Source organism: Pseudopipra pipra, chromosome 14 (assembly GCF_036250125.1).
Source record: "Pseudopipra pipra isolate bDixPip1 chromosome 14, bDixPip1.hap1, whole genome shotgun sequence".
Classification (NCBI taxonomy): domain Eukaryota; kingdom Metazoa; phylum Chordata; class Aves; order Passeriformes; family Pipridae; genus Pseudopipra; species Pseudopipra pipra.
The window spans coordinates 5,125,450-5,139,455 of NC_087562.1; positions in this window are offsets into that span (position 1 = coordinate 5,125,450).

Sequence of the window (14,006 nt, forward strand, 5' to 3'; positions counted from 1 at the left end):
TAATGGATTCAAAATGAAGGACCACAAGAGCCTTGCTTTCTCTGACTGAAAAAGGATTTTGTTTATATCTGTGAAGTGAAACGCTTTTCTCTGAATATACACGTAGCTGCACATCCAGCAGTCCTTCAATCCATTCTTTGGCTCTCGGCTGATTTTCAACACAGTGAACATTCACTTCTCCTTGCAAGTAACTTCGTAGGACAAGAGCCAAATGTGTCAGACACAAATGGAAGATCCTGGTACAACTACAGACACTAAAGCTGGAAAAATGGAATCCAGATTTTCAACATGGACTAAATACATAACTTCATTTTTGAAGGGACTAAACGTAACCGATGTTTCCTCATGACTCCAGCCTGGATGTAGATACCCTTCAGAAGACATGGTGCTGAATTCTTGTCTGTGAGCAGTTGTTTCAGAGGGGAGGTGTCTGCCTTGTCCTTCTTATATCCACTGTTAACCAACACATGAGTGTTAACAAGCTCAAATAATAGATTTTGCACATATTGGCGTATCAACTTAATAACCTTATATATCTGTCTTTTTAGGATCAATAAATCAATTTTGAACTAGTTCTTCATCACTGCAATGTTATAAAAAGTGAAGCTGATATTTAATATAGTTTTACGAGTCCTAGATGCTACTGGACAAACCCAGAAAAAAATCCATTTCTTTTTTAATATACCCCTTAAAGCCCTGATGCCCATCTGAAACTTATTTGAAAGTAACTGGATTTATGGATTCCAAGTTAACGTTTCATTACAAAACTACTTGAGTAAGAGAAAGGAAAAAAAAAATCACTGTCTGAAAGTCTCGTAGAGCAGAGAAAAGCTGACCCTATGAACCTCCCTGACCTTACGCAATTCTGGCCAAGAAACTGCAGGGTCTAAAAGGGGGATAAAAGCAGTGGAGTAATATTGTAAAACAATGGGAAAAGCTACTGGCTTAGGGCTGCCCTGGGAAAAAGGCCAGTGAGAATCTCACTTTTCCTCATTTTGGAAGTATATCTGTTATCTGGTTACCTTTCTTACAGGTTGTTTTTCTTAAATTTTCTTCCTGAATTCTCTTGCAATGGACCATTGCATTGCACTCCTTTGATATGGGTGAATATCTCTTTTGTTTTACCAACTAAACTGCAGAAGGAGGGAAGCACAGGAGCGATCATGAGAAATTTCCTATTAGGGAAGAAAAATGTATTTTTAAAAGCTCACTCAGAAAAACCAGGCTGCTTAGCTTTCCATGACATTTAAAAAGAAAATATTGAAAGGAAATGGTGGTCAAACAGTGAAGTTTCGTGGTGTATTGATTGCTTCATGCCATGGGTCTATAGCAAGTGATTAGTTTTGTGACATTGCTCCCGTGTCTGTTTTTGTTGTGCTGTTGCAGAAAACATGGTTGCATAGTTAAGCCCTGATGGGTTCAGTCCAAATTTACCCTAAAATCTGACCTCTAATGGCTTTTAGCAGCAGAGAGCACCTCTTCCTACAGCCATGACTGAGCTGAGTTGCAGGGCTAGTTAAATGACCAAACATGGTACAACACCAGAGGGCTGAGGCTCCATTACCCAAACATCTGTTTTATGTTCAACATCTCCTCTAGGATTTCCAGAACTGCTATAGAAATGAAGCTTTTAAAGTCCTGGACAACCATTAGGTTGGAGCAAACCATCATCATCAAGTTTATTATTGCATCTCTCTGCATAGGACTGTCTGCTCCTCATTAGAGCCCACCCTTTCCCCCAGTTACACACTCCCACACTGCACTACCAGGATTTCTTTAGGATTTAGGAACACTTCTGGATTTCAGCCAGGTGTAGAAGATATACATACTTCCTCTTATACCCACGCACATACTCAATATATTTCTTTACATATGGGATCTGAGTCAGTAATGCTAAAAGCCTGAAGTTGAAGGAGGGACAAATGCATTTATAATCATGCTCCTTCATGAGGTGTTTTTTTAAAAAAAATCATTTATTCAGTCATTTTGTGTATCAGTGAGATACCTGATACATTGCAAGGTGGGAATAACACACACAAAAAGAGGTAATTCTCCTTATATGGGTTGACTTTAAAGAAGTCGCAGTTCTAGTCTTAAAATTAATAATTTAACCGAACTAGTTAAAAACGCTTCCCCTCCTTTCCATGAAATGTAAGAAAAAAGCTCACCTGTAGCAAATGCAGTTGTTTTGCAAGATTTTGGGGGTACCCCTGTACTGCCTGTTAGTGGGCCCTCAGGTTACCCCCCTAAGACTGGCTGAATTTTGCTGCTTTATGCTGAAAATGGGAAATCTGAATCTGTTTGCTTTATGCTAATGGGAAGAATTGAGTGTTTCTGGTCCAAACTCAATTTCCAAACCTGCAATATCATATCAGTATCCCCTGGCATTGGAAAACATGCAGATATTCAGGAATCCACCAAAATATCTAGAAGGGGCATCCTTAATGACAGCAGCAGAAGAAAACAGCTATTTTTTTGTTGCAGCATACTTTTGGTTGTTGTATCTGAAGTGGTTTAATATCACCTTAATCTCAGCCTGCCATGTGAAAAATGACCCTGTAAATTTGATACAGAAGTAGAATATCAAGAAGTAGAATATTTTGTCTAACAGGGAAGAGCTGACAAAGACAGACTGAATAACACTTAACTGGATAAAACCGACTTGATTGCGAATTTGAAGTGAAATTAAAAATATTACCCTAGAGTTACAGGGTTTGTTTTCTGTCTATTTTTTCCTGCCTGTGTTTGCTGGGCTTTGCTTGCATCACCAATATTTCAGTTTAGCAGCACCATTATATTCTGTATCGATAAAAGCCAAAGGCTAAATATTGCGAGACATTTGGCAATGCCAATATAAATGAGAACTCTCAGTTGTGTGCAGCCCAGTTATTGATGTTTTCATTAGCAATCTTTATAAGGGCACATTCTGCTTTCCCTCTCACTGCCATAACGTGGAATGAGGAAAATGCCTGTTGGACTTAGCTCTGAGTGTAAGTTTTGACTGAGCACATCAGTGTCCTGTGACCAGCCCTGTAAATACATGTGAGCACAGGGCCAGGGTGTCACAGCAATGTGGCCTTTTGCATCTTTGCCCATCCACGACTCTTCTCCTCTCCTGGATATGGGAACAGAGCAGATTAATCTTCATCAAGGCAGCATCTGATGTAGAAATTATCCAGCTGTTTAAAAGAGCTCTCCACAACCCACTGAGTTCTTGCAATATGTATTATCATGTCTATTCAGGGCAAGGCTTGGGTGTGAGGACACTACAGGGAAATTCTTTGAGAAAATGATTTTTTTAGAATTTTCAGTAGCCACCAAACTTTCATCTGTGTTATTTTTTCTCCCGCTCTACTTTATAAACAAACATGACACTTTATTCTACAAAGTGATTTCTTTCTGAATTATAGAACCACAGAAAAAGCGTATAAAACCCACAAACCTTATTATTTTTGGATTGTTGAAATTCAAAATTGATTTAAACCGAGTTCAGCCAGCAATATTTCCTCCCCGTATGAGAAACTGTATCCTGGGCCTCAGACTAAAGTAAATTTTTATAGGCATGTTGTAATTATAAACCCTTGAGAAGTGGATTTTGTAACAGGGACACTGGCACAATGCTTCACTGTAGTTACTCTGCTGAGCGCTGGTGCGAAGAGGCTGAAAATCCATTCTCCCAAGGAGGAGCTTATTAAAAGACTGCAGCAGTTTTAATGACATTTCTTGTGACATCAAAATTATTTCACTCAGAATCACAGAGCATTTCTGCTTCTGCAGTTTGGAAGGTCCAAGGAGAAGAGACTGCTGCAGCCTCCCAGCTACAAGCAGTGACTGAGGGAAGCGATCCAGAGAGAAAAATCTGCTCTGGTATTCCTATCCTCTTGTGATGGGAGATGTAAATTAAGCTGTTTAATTAGAACAGCATATAATAATCAGCACCAGGAAGGCAGAAGTGTTTGGCAATACCATACAGGTTTTGAAAACAATCTGGGTTCAGCTTTTCCTCCTAAATTGATGAATAATAGCAGACAGGTCAGTGATAGCTGAACTCAAGAGGAGGAGGTTTGACTTACATCAGATGTATTTGGTAACTTGTGTTCTTATTCAGATCTGTAGAGATTCTGGATTGATTTTCCTGCAATATTTCAAGCCAAATGGGTATTTTCAAGCTGTATACATTTCTGATTGGACTGATTCTTTGTACTATTTATGTCATGTCATTTGTAGATGTGAATTCAGATTAAATGATGGCAGGGGGCTTTGGCCCAGATGTACCACACCATAAGAGATTAAATCCTTCTCACTTGATCAACCTTAAATTACACTTCTCAGCTATACAGGTATGCTTTCCAAAGATGGATAAATAGCTTTATTGTCATTTTAGAGGTGTTCAAAGACAACATTTGTCCCCAAAACATGTACTATCTCAGAGGCAGAGGTCTGAACTGCAGCCTTCCTACACCATCACATGTAGGCTTATCCTACATCCACTGAAGCCAACAGCAAAATTTTCATTTCCATCAAAGCAGAATATCCAAGATCTGGACAGCAAGTTTCCTTGGCTTTCTTCTGATTTCACTGGGGTTACTCACAGGACAAAGGGGCTAAAATCTTACATCTTCTCAAATGAGATATATAAAAAACCAAGTGGTGGCAACAGAATACAGGGAAGGAGGAGAGTTTGGTAAGGAGATGGGCTGTTGCAGGCTGTTGAATGTGAAATGGCATGGGTTGTGTTAAAGCCCTTGAATTTTAGGGATTTTTGACATTGGCTATTTAATGAGTCAGACAATGAAGTGGGAAATGGAAAACCACGGGAAACTCAACTTCATCCACAGTGCATGTGAGTAGCCAAGAAAGCTGAATGAATTGAATAGTGGGGGCTGGGGAAGTTTTCCAAAGTTTTTCAGGATCTTCAAGGAATTTTTGGCCCACATTATGAGAGAAAAAATCATGTTAGTCTCTCTGAGGACTCATATGTGCTCAGCTAACCCTGACGCCTGGGACTAAACTCAGCTCCCTCTGAAGTCAATGGGAAAGCTCCTCCAATTGGAGGCAGGATTCATCCCTTTGTGAGACAGTCATATTTGTATTCAATACCCTGCAACTTAAAATGAGGATTAGCAGAATTAAACTCTCCTAATTTGTATATCTCAGGCTGCCAAACCGCAATTAACTTTTGTGCATTTGAATTAACAGGGAAAATTATTAACCGCCCTTTCCTCATGCAATTATCATTTTACACTTCTGGAAAAATTTCTGCTAAATATGAAAAGTAGCCTACACCCCTGTGGCCCTATCCCTCTTAATATCCTTTAGTTAGTAGAGTAAGAAACAATTTTTCACCCCGTTGCTTCCATATGCAAGTGATGTTTGCCCAACAGCAGTGCTGGGATGTGTGGCCTTGTGTTGGCCACTTTTCACAGGGGGACAGGACTCAGAGCTTTAAATTCACCTGAAGATAACACCTGAATGCACAGCCCTTGGTAAATATTACATCCAGCTGCTATTTTGTGTTGTTTTTAACCATGCAATGTGCAGGATCAAAATTCTCCCTTTTCTCTTGTGCAGATCCAAGGAGGACACTCCAGTTCTCCCTGGGCACAGGGTTGGCATGGCAGAATAAAGGCAGGATGAAGCAAATAGAGTTTTTTTTCTTATTTTCTGCCCTTGCTGGCCTAACTGGTTAAAACTTGATGCTAATAATGCCAAGGTCACAGGTTCAATCCCCTGTATGGGCCATTCACTTAGGAGTTGGACTCAGTGATCCTTGTGGGTCCCTTCCAACTCAGAATATTCTGTGATTCTGCCACTCTGCCCTCACTAGTGAGGGTCCAGTTGGTGCCAAAAGCTGGCAGAGCATCTGTTTCCCCATGGCAGTTTTCCTTGTGCTGCAGCACACCCTCTTTATGAATTGATGGTCCCTTTCTCTTAAAGCTTCAGTTTTCTGGGAAAAGTACAATCTTAAGATTTGGGCTGTTTTTGTTGGGTTTTTTTTGGGGGGGAGTACAAGGAGATATGCAAGGCCAGGTATCTTTCAATTGTGTCCCCCTTTCATAATAAATATATTTGTAACAACGTAATGAAATTGTTGAACAAAAGTTCATTTCCAGAAGAATAGTCTTTTACTGGTGTGAAATGCCTCAGTGGGATTTTGTCAGGTTTTAATTTCAGTTTGAATAAATAGTGTGAGACACCAGGCTCAGGAAGATAAAGGTGAATTTCTTCTGCTTCCAGCTTGTCATAATGGAAATAATAACTACTTTAGCTAAAAACAAGTTTCCAATTAGTTTCCCTAAAATAATATTATCCCCCTTTTTTTTTAATAGATACTGCAGCTCATTTTGGAACCTAATTTTGATAATATATAAACATTTCTAAAACAACTCTTTCCACCAAGAAAATGACAAGTACAGATTTTGGCAGCACATGTTGGGAGCCTGTCTATGCTGAAAGGCAGCCTTTGCTTTTCTTGAGCTGAATCTTAAACAAAGAAAAATAGAAAAATCAATTTAAAATCTTCTTTAAGACATCTTTCCTGAAAAACTCTATATTAAATGGCTGGATAACGATCATTAAACAAGACATTCTGAAATTACAAAAAACATTTATTCTGGAAAACAGATAGGCTATTTTTTATTATTATTGTTTTAAGAAAAATTAGTGTGCTTTATGGTGGGTTTCAAGATGCAGGAAAAGTGAAATACTGCTGGCTCTTAAATGCAGCTGAAATTGGCTGATTTATGTATCACATTAAATTCAGAAATCAACAGTAATGTGGTTCAGAAAAAAATAATCTCAAGACCAGGGTAATGTGTCTGAAAGGATCCTTTGAAGGGATGTAGCAGGACTATATTCTGTTCAGACCCACCCTGTGATCTCCTCTCTGACAACTATCATCTCATATGCCAGCACAGTGTAAATAAATGGACTTTTACTATTTAGGAGGGTGCTTTCTTACCCAAGAAAAAAACAGAACCCAAGCTCTGGTATCCTACACAATGTACAATTCAGTACTTACTGAAATAATGTTCATGCAGTGGTGCAATTGGTTTTGGATCTCACCAGGCACTCTCTCCAAGCCTCTGAGGGGTCTCCAGCTGGTCCATTGGCTGGTCAGACACATCCCTGCCAAGTCCAAGTCGATGCTGAGCAAAGCTCCAAGGTTTGCCTTGGACCTACCTGGCTGTTCCCTTTCCCCCAGGCATCCCACCCCCCTGACTTGCTGCTCTCTGTGCTGCAGCTGCATCTCACTGAGCTGAGCTCACCACTAAGGTGAGTTTTAAAAAAAAACGAAAAGAAGAGTAGTTTGGTCAAAACCAGAGCAGCTGTGGGGCTCAGCAAGGGCTTTCAGCTGCTTGGGGCCATGGGCATGGGCTGTTTAAATGAACACACAGCACAGCATTACTTCACTGGTTGTTCTAATGCAGAGTCAGGGTGGTTGTTTCTGCCCCCACAGTGGTTGGTCACAGCACTTCTGGTAGCACAAGCATGGCCTGAGCTCTGACCTTTTGTCAAGGAAGCCAAGATGTGTGGCCCTGTTGCTTTATCCATCCCTGCCTAAGCAGAGAACAAGGGTTTCACAGAATTACACAGAATTTCAAAGACTCAGTACAACAGGACATTGCAAAGTAAAACAGATGTGTTAAACCCCCCACATTTAATTTAAACCCCAAATTTCATAATGTATAAGCCTCTCATCATGTGTGTGCAAAACTATGGGGGAAGAAGTCTGGGAGACACTGGTAGTTCCAGTGATGTTTTTCCAAGTGTACTCTGGCTGTAATTATGGAGCTACGTGGAAAGACTAAGGAAAATTATCTCATGTGAAAGACTGGACAAATAGCCAGTATCAATTTTTGATGAATGTGGATCGTCTGCCTTGGATTTGGGGTCCTCCTAACCCAGTATGTTGTCTCTGCCAGCAACCAACATGAAATACTGTGCATTAAAGTGTAAAGATCACACAGGAATCAATTGTCAAATTATTCACCTTTCACACTAGATTTCAGTCTTCTTCTTTTTTTTTTTTTTGTAAATTCTTGCTACCCATGTTTTATATTGCTAAATGATTACAGCAAGTAAACCTCAGGCTTCTGGTATGACATGGTGTTAACAAGAGAGTCTTTCAACTACTGTGATGATACAAAAAAAGTCTGTCATGAACTGCCACCAAAGAGCTGCTTGTCAACACCCAGGCTGGCGTTTGCCTGTAAAGTCTTTCAAACAATTCTGAAATAATGCAAACATCATGTGCTGTTTGCAGATGCAGATCTCTGACAAAACCTCAGTAACACACAATTTTTAATAATTAATTAGACCAGAACAGGTAGTTTTTCATGAAAAGAGAATAAGAAAACTGTAGCAAGGCCGGGCAGAAGTTGGAGGTAACAGTCACTCTTTATATAACATGCAAAATATACCAGCTCACCTGGAGAAAAAAAAAGGCATTTTTATTTGCTTCATCCTCTTGTAAAAAAGGAAAAGATATTACATTTGTGATTTACAGAAGTATGGTTTTACACAAATGAAAATACACTGATGAAATGGCACTAGTTTGGCCAACCTGAGCACAGTAATTTTTGCAATGAAGTGCAGAGGATTTTGTGAAACCTCCTCTGAGATGCCCAGTCATTGATAGCTCAGCCAGACTTTGACCTTTTGGAGCTGGTTTGATTTTTACTGCCTGGGTAAATGGACATTATGGGGGAATTCTCTGGTGCAGTTAGCAGAAGCTGATGTAAAGTGCTGTTACAAGGGACACACAGGACTGTGTGGAGGCTTTTGACACCGAATCAGCTCCTTAATCACAGACCTGAACTTCTTCCATGGAAATGCAATGGGACCAAACTCAGCAAGTGCAGCAGCATTCCCAGGTGGGATTAGCTCATAGGTGTGGAATGCTGAAACCTCACCTTGCCCAGCAAAAAAAAAAGGTATATTTTTACAGAACTGTGTGTTGGTGAGCAGAAGGTAAAAGGAGTCCTTACTTGAGAGCTGGAATATGAAGTTTATATTCCATGAAAACTGTCTCATGAAACTATGCATTAAACACGTTCTTAGAAATGTGCAGCCCAATAAATAAAACCGGTAATTCTACCCATACAGTAAGGAAATGAGTCAGTGATGGTGTGTGAAAATGAAAGAATTACAGGGAAGCTTCATCTCGGGTTTGCTGAGGGTCTTTCCCACTTTGGGCAGGGAAGGGAGCTGTCACTTTGTCAAGCTTGCAAGTAGAAATCACTGGCTGGAGAAACAGCAAAACTTATGCTTGATGAAATGGAAACTTAATACCAGCATAAACAGAGCCACTCAAAAATAATGAAATGAAGTTTTAAAAGGCTTTATTGCACTCCAGGTTCAGCTGGATTTACACACTGCAGAAAAGCACCGCAGAGGTGGAAGCAAATGCTGTTAGAGATGGGAGTGCAGAGCCAAAGGGGTCCCAGGAGAGCGATAGCAAATTCAGAGTTGCTGAACGTTTCAGGATAATCCTTGAGGATTTTGAGTGTCTCACAGTCCCTTCCATTCAGAAGGAAAAGAGTTAATAAATATTGTCAGCGCCTGGGGAATTGTTCACAAGGGATCTTTTGGAAGAGTAATCTTCGTATTTAGAAGTATTTTCTCATTATGGGTAATAGGATGATGAACTGAGAAATGATCTCAGGCACTTATGATTCTAAAAGCCCCTAGCCTGAATAATCTATGCTGATTTAGAGATAATAGCATCAAAGGCATAACTCATTTAGCACCACGTCCATTTACTTACTCCGAAGACTTTTACTATCCTGCACTTATTTTATAGACACTTATAAAAAGTTGATAATGATATTAAAAAAAAAAAGAATGTAATCAAAACAAAAATGACAGGGTACATTGAGAACTACTCTATCCCAGCCTCTACTACAGATGTACCAAAACTGCTCCTCATGAAGTGGAATGCAAATGCTAAGAGAGAGAAAAATTAGAGAGCACTCCTGTTGTGGTGGGTCACAGCATCCTTCGGGCACCCTCCTGCTCCAGTGTAGGGTTCTCCAGGTCTGCAGGGGGATCTCTGCCCCCATGGGCCCCCATGGGCTGCAGGGACACAGCTGTCTCTCCATGGGCTTCACCAGGGGCTGCAGGGGAATCTCTGCTCCAGCACCTGGAGCACCTCCTGCTCCTCTTTCTTCACTGACCGTGGTGTCTGCAGAGCTGTTTCTCTCACAAATTTTTACTCCTTTCTTCAGCTGCTGTTGCACAACAGCTTTCCCCCCCTGTTTAAATCTGTTATCCCAGAGGCACTACCAACCATCCCTGATGGACTGAGCCTTGGCCAGTGGCAGGTCCGTCTTGGCTGGCATTGGCTCTCTCGGACTCAGAGGAAGGTTCTGCCACCCCCGTGGCACCCCCTGCTACCAAAACCTTGCCATGCAAACCCAGTACACCCATTCTGCACTCACTAAAGTAAACCAAACTGACAGAGAGGGTGGTTTTGTGTGAGAGACGCCGCACAGAACTTAGAAGTGAGAGCTGCTCACCCCCTGTGCCAATGAGGGCACTTGCTGCTTCGCTGCTGAGGTTCCCTTTGGTAAGGAGGTGATGCTAACCCTTGATTTCAGTGCTGCATCTGCTTAGAATTTTGAAGGCAGAAGGCATCTTTTATCACAGCTCTGTACAGGTTCCAGAACTGTGTCTGCATCGGGCTCTGTGTTCTCCTACAGCACACATTAGCCCACGAGCAGAGGCAGCTGTCCCTAATTGCTCAGGATCACAGCCAACACTTTCCCCAGTTTGCTTCCAAGTCCTCATGACTATAACATCTTATTTTCAGTGAAAGCCTTTTCCCCCACATGGGACAGCAAATGCCAGGCTGACCTGAGTGGCTCTCCTCTCCTATATTTTCTTGAGTTCTCTCCTCTTCTAGAGGTGATGATGAGCTCTTTCTAATACCAATTAGATCACTTCCCCCCCACCCCCCCATCACAGAGATTGTGCTTCCACATGTCCCTTTGGTTTTAGGCAGATTTTGTATCTCCTGAGGTGATCAGTTGAAGAGGTTACTGAGAAACTGCATCATCCTGGATGATTTGGGTTCAGGCATGTGGACAATGGATTCAACACTTGCTGCACTGCAGTAACAAAGGACAAGTGTTGGACAAGTGTTTGGCTTAAGGATATTAAGGAAGGAGACTGTGATTTATGTCTCTGCATTTTTAGGACAGAGCCCATCATACAGCTGAGCCAGGACAATGCTGCTTGACGGATACTAAATTTTTACATCACACTTGAAAAGTGGTTTTTTCCCTTCTAACTGGTTCTTTCAATGGGGATTTTTGACATATTTCTTTCCTCTGACCAACTCTTCTGTCACACAAGCACAGCCTTACCCGTGTCAGAGGTGGAGCAAGCTGGTGGTGCAGGATGTATATGAGCAGTTGTCAATCTGCCCCTCACCTCATACCCTGAGGTTTCGCATTCTTCCACTTCATTTTTTCCTGTGCTGTTTCCTCCTATGCTGAGGCCTTCTGCAGTTAGATTCCTCTTTGATTGTGTAATAAACCAATGAATTATTAACAGTATATAAAATATTGACAAAGTGTTCTCTGAGATAGAACAGCTTTAAAGTATTGATTATGGATCCAGAGAATTATAATTAGTTTCTGCATAAGAGATAATTAAGTTATTATTGTTTCTCTTTTCTCTAATATAGTGATGGATAGAAGGTATTTATACCAAACTGTATGTAATCTTATTAAAATTAAGGCAATAGGTTTATGAGTGCTCAAGATAATGGGAAAATAAAGCATTATGGGGAAGCATTTACAATTCCAAAGAGCTCAGCTGGCAGCATCCCTTTATTGTGGAAAGGAATAATTTAGGTTTGCTCTGAGGAAACTCCAGGGCACAGAGATGTGATTGACTTCAGCAGAATCAGAACCTTGTTTCCTTTTGGGTTTAGCAGAAATCAAACCAACACCACTGTGCTTTGTGTACTTGTGCACATTTTGAACCCATGGGCTGACTTCGGTCAAATTTGGCTGAGGGGGACAGTCTTCAGTATGTTTAGTTTCTCCAGTTTTTATACAGGCTTGCTGGCATAGCCTCTGCTGTGTTAGTTTAGCTCTCATTAGGCATCAGAGCCAGAGCTCAATTTCCAGACAGCATGACACTGGTAACGAGTTTTTATGGATTCTGCTGCTCCAAAGTGATTTGTGCATCTTTTAAGTTGGATGTTTTTGCCACGAGGCTATGCATTATGGAAACCTAATTTTATCCAGTGGAACTTACAGTATAGACAGAGTGTTCCCAGGCAGAACTGGGCAGCAGGGGCTCATCCTGCCTAAGTGTGTCTTCCAGTGCTGTGTTGTGGAGCCCTTGGCTATACTCCCTTCACAGTAAACAGGGAGAAGGTTTTTCTTCCAAGGTATAATTCATCCGAGCAAGTTTGGGAAGAGAAAAACCACTGTAGGCGTTTAAAGTTAAGCAAGGTGAACCCCATCCTCAGAATGTGGTCTTGCAGTGCAGCCAATGCAAATGTCAGCTGTGAGAAGCTGCAGGCTCTGCCAGAGGAGTGTGGCCTCTTGTGGATCCCTGTCTGCTTCTACTCTCTCTGCCTTTTCCTCTGTTAGCAAGGAAAGAACAAGCTCCAGTGATGCGCAGTATGGCAAATCCAAGCACTGGATGAGAACAGAAATAACAGTTCCTGGGACATATTCTCTTTACTGAGGCTCTCCTGGTGCTCCTTAGACACATATTCCCTATTCCTGGGAAGTCCCCTCTCAGGATCGTGTGTGGTTGGCCACTGAGAGAAAACAAGGTAGAAAGAGAATTCAGGAAAAATGATCCTCCACCCCTGTGCACCAGGACAGGACTGGTGATGCCAGAAACCTTCTTCATTAGACCATCTGTTCCTGACCCTTTCTAATGAGGTGGAGGTTCACCACCTCCTCTAAATCATGAATTTCATTAATTATCCTTATGATTACACTTCCTAATGTATAACATTTTACATCCAGGAACCCGAAGGAAAGAGAAATTTAGGACAAGTTAAATTCACAGAGTGAATTAGGACTATAATTTATCTTGTGAGAAGGCAAGAAATGCCATGATACCCACTGCTTCACTTTGGACAACACTTGCAAATTCACAGGGTCACACAATATTCTGAGTTGGAAAGGACCCACAAGGATCATCAAGTCCAACTCTTAAGTGAATGGCCCATACAGGGGTCCATGACATCTCGTGGTGGAAATTTAATCCAGAGAAATCCTATATTAAAGAAGCTGTGAATAGAAGAACATAAGGAATTTATTTACAGATCTCAATAACTGCCTTCAACAACTCAGAAAGCACATGAAGTTTATGAGTGCACACGCTGTAAGGATTTCCACCGAGTTCGTAGGAGCAAACACTCAAATCCCACCTTCTAGGCCAAATCCACTCTAAATCTCTGAAAACCAAACGCTGGTGGCAAACAAGCCTTGGATCCAGGTGTTGCTAATCCAAGGGGAGTCTGGGAGGACGGCTGAGCCAGGCACACGACGAACATCTCCGGAATTGTGGAATGAAGTAGAAAGCGCAGCAATCTGTCGGGAACGCGGCCGCGACAGCGCTCCACCAGCCGTTAACAGGCTGTGTGGCTGCTCTCATTATTTAACATTTGTTTGATAGTACCTCTCTCTTTCCCTTTTGTATGGAGATATGAGCATCCTCGCAGAGGGCACTGGTCCTGCACAATCACTGCCTGCCTACGGAACAGATTAAAATGCCTCCCCACCCCTGAGAGCAAAATAGGGGACCTAATTGAAAGCCACGCGACGAGCACTTCTCCATCCCCCTCCCTCCCCAGCACTACATCTTCATCCCATCTTTTGTCTGCTCTACATCAGATGCACCTTTCTTGCTTGCTCTGAATAAAAACAACCCCCGTTTCCCCGCGGCGAGGATGAAAACCTCTTTCACCGAGCATGAGCACTAAACGGGAGCCGCGCTCGCTCTGTGTGCTTTGGGAGGCGGGAATATTT